Source organism: Pecten maximus, chromosome 16 (assembly GCF_902652985.1).
Source record: "Pecten maximus chromosome 16, xPecMax1.1, whole genome shotgun sequence".
NCBI lineage: Eukaryota > Metazoa > Mollusca > Bivalvia > Pectinida > Pectinidae > Pecten > Pecten maximus.
Genome location: NC_047030.1, coordinates 37563619 through 37567676, shown reverse-complemented (window position 1 = coordinate 37567676; position 4058 = coordinate 37563619).

The window sequence follows — 4058 nt, the reverse complement described above, 5'->3', positions numbered from 1 at the left end:
TGACTTGTCCCTTTCGGTAAGATCTGGCTCATCTTTCACACGCTGAGCTAAGGTTTTTTTTAACACTAAGGCGATTTAATTTGGTCAGCCTGCCATGAGACTATCCATGATGACCTTTGTAATCTCTCTCCAGCCATGAGACTATCCATGATGACCTTTGTAACCTTTCTCCAGCCATGAGACTATCCATGATGACCTTTGTAACCTTTCTCCAGCCATGAGACTATCCATGATGACCTTTGTAACCTTTCTCCCGCCATGAGACTATCCATGATGACCTTTGTAACCTTTCTCCAGCCATGAGACTATCCATGATGACCTTTGTAACCTTTCTCCCGCCATGAGACTATCCGTGATGATCTTTGTAACCTTTCTCCAGCCATGAGACTATCCATGATGACCTTTGTAATCTCTCTCCAGCCATTAGACTATCCATGATGACCTTTGTAACCTTTCTCCAGCCATGAGACTATCCATGATGACCTTTGTAATCTCTCTCCAGCCATTAGACTATCCATGATGACCTTTGTAACCTTTCTCCCGCCATGAGACTATCCATGATGACCTTTGTAACCTTTCTCCGGCCATGAGACTATCCATGATGACCTTTGTAACCTTTCTCCAGCCTTGAGACTGTCCATGATGACCTTTGTAATCTTTCTCCAGCCATGAGACTATCCATGATGACCTTTGTAACCTTTCTCAAGCCTTGAGACTATCCATGATGACCTTTGTAACCTTTCTCCAGCCATGAGACTATCCATGATGACCTTTGTAACCTTTCTCCAGCCATGAGACTGTCCATGATGACCTTTGTAACCTTTCTCCAGCCATGAGACTCTCCATGATGACCTTTGTAATCTCTCTCCAGCCATGAGACTATCCATGATGACCTTTGTAACCTTTCTCCAGCCATGAGACTATCCATGATGACCTTTGTAGCTTTTCTCCAGCCATGAGACTGTCCATGATGACCTTTGTAACCTTTCTCCAGCCATGAGACTGTCCATGATGACCTTTGTAATCTCTCTCCAGCCATAAGACTGTCCATGATGACCTTTGTAACCTTTCTCCAGCCATGAGACTGTCCATGATGACCTTTGTAACCTTTCTCCGGCCATGAGACTATCCATGATGACCTTTGTAACCTTTCTCCAGCCATGAGACTGTCCATGATGACCTTTGTAATCTCTCTCCAGCCATGAGACTGTCCATGATGACCTTTGTAATCTCTCTCCAGCCATGAGACTATCCATGATGACCTTTGTAACCTTACTCCAGCCATGAGACTGTCCATGATGACCTTTGTAACCTTACTCCAGCCATGAGACTATCCATGATGACCTTTGTAACCTTACTCCAGCCATGAGACTGTCCATGATGACCTTTGTAACCTTACTCCAGCCATGAGACTGTCCATGATGACCTTTGTAACCTTACTCCAGCCATGAGACTATCCATGATGACCTTTGTAACCTTACTCCGGCCATGAGACTATCCATGATGACCTTTGTAACCTTTCTCCAGCCATGAGACTATCCATGATGACCTTTGTAACCTTACTCCAGCCATGAGACTGTCCATGATGACCTTTGTAACCTTACTCCAGCCATGAGACTGTCCATGATGACCTTTGTAACCTTACTCCAGCCATGAGACTGTCCATGATGACCTTTGTAACCTTTCTCCAGCCATGAGACTATCCATTATGACCTTCACCTTCACATCATTATCACTTTAAGGAAAATGTTCTACTGTGTCCCGAATGTATCAATCAGACAGGGCTATGCTCATTAACTTCCAATAGTTCCGCTTCTTCTCTTCACAAATTCTATCATTCTTTACATCAGCATTCTTAGGAATAAAGATCTACACACCTTAAAGTATGATAGTCGACAGCTTGCCCTAACATTCTTGGGAAAATACTGTGTTTGGCTTCAGAATTGTTCTCTTATAAGATGTTTATGTGCAAGAATCAATGGGACGTTAACTATGTCTAATGTTTTTACCATGGAATGAAATGTTTTCGATATACTTGAAGCTGGCATGTTAAAAAGAGTTGAAAACTGTTTCCACGATGCAATCGTCTTCACTTTTACCCAGAATAACACTAGTACCATGGGTCAATAGAGGCTGAACAATGTGACAGGATTTCTACAACCCGATCTTGTCCAGCCTGGATTTACAATATGAATTATCCAGAGAGGAGAACCGCAGAGTAAAGAAGGACTCCTCGTTTGATAGTAGATTATTTCCTTTAATCTTGAAGGAGCTGGGAAGTCAACATTTCTCTTTCTTAACCCTTGTCATCGGTGCCAATTTCAACGTTCGGGTTAAGATTTTTCCAAATGAGACGATATGAACAGATACGTTAGGACCAGGCCACAACAGTTTATGATGAAAGATAAGTTGGTGTTTTGCGCGCTTGGGCAAAATGGTCGAGTTTTGATTGAAATTCTTCACACATTGTGTGTATTTGGCGTGTGAAGACTGGCCATAAAACAGATTCTTTATGGAAAATAATGTGATGTTCTGCCACGTATCATCATCAATATCAACGTTTTGATCTTCAGGTTGCGACATTCGTTTCTGCTAATTCTTGAAAAATTCTGCACATACATGTATGTCATCAGTAAAGTTACTGCCATATGCTTTAAAACAAACAACCAGCTGTGCTGGGGAAGTGTTCTGTTTCTAGCAGATTTCTCGATTTTAATGCTTTTCCTTAAGACAACTTACCTACCCGTACCTGCAAACATATCTCTCATTGTAGATCAGCACTATATTGAGTGTTTAAATTCTCCGTCAGATACGATTTTGTGGTGAAAAGGATAGAAGCGTTTTAATTCATTGTTTAAAACCATGGCCATATAAGCTATTTACTTGAAGAAAATGTAAATATTTATGTCAAATGAACACTGAGATGGGGTATAGTGTATATTATTTGTAAGATTTATTTAGTCATTGTCGGCCATGTTATATATCGTAATTAACGTCCTAATTATAATCAACAGCGACAGTACCTTAAAGACGTACCATACACATGTCATCATTACTTGTATACGCGCTACGGGTTGTAATGGCATACTTAGAAATAACGTACCATACACATGTCATCATTACTTGTATACGCGCTACGGGTTGTAATGAGATACTTAAAAATAACGTACCATACACATGTCATCATTACTTGTATACGCACTACGGGTTGTAATGAGATACTTAAAAATAACGTACCATACACATGTCATCATTACTTGTATACGCGCTACGGGTTGTAATGGCATTCTTAAAAATAACGTACCATACACATGTCATCATTACTTGTATACGCACTACGGGTTGTAATGAGATACTTAAAAATAACGTACCATACACATGTCATCATTACTTGTATACGCACTACGGGTTGTAATGAGATACTTAAAAATAACGTACCATACACATGTCATCATTACTTGTATACGCGCTACGGGTTGTAATGAGATACTTAAAAATAACGTACCATACACATGTCATCATTACTTGTATACGCGCTACGGGTTGTAATGGCATACTTAAAAATAGATATTATCGGTGGTACACTTACCGTTTAAGTATTTTGACATTTAGATCTAGTGTATTGTTCAAACTTCCCTATTTCGTGGAAATAAATTATTCTTTTTTATCCGTTTTGTGACAATTTTCATTTCTAATTTGGTAATTTAGTAACGTAATAAGTTAATTAGGCGAGTACATTTAAATGTTTAGCCAAAGAAACCAACTTTGATGGCAGAAAGTGATGTATTGGTGAGAAGCCGACCTCTATGGGTAATTAACACTCCTGGAAACCCTACCATTGTATGTGTTTCACTATAAATTTACTTATGTAATCATATACAATAATACTTGTGAAAAATTATATGAACAGGATTTTAATTTAATTGCTTTTCACATTTCAACAAATTTTATTGTACAAATAATACAAAAGGATAAGACAACAGGCAAGCCTATACAACCTATAAACCCGGTGAATACATGTAGGTACAAAATGTATATCTAATTTGATGAAACATTAC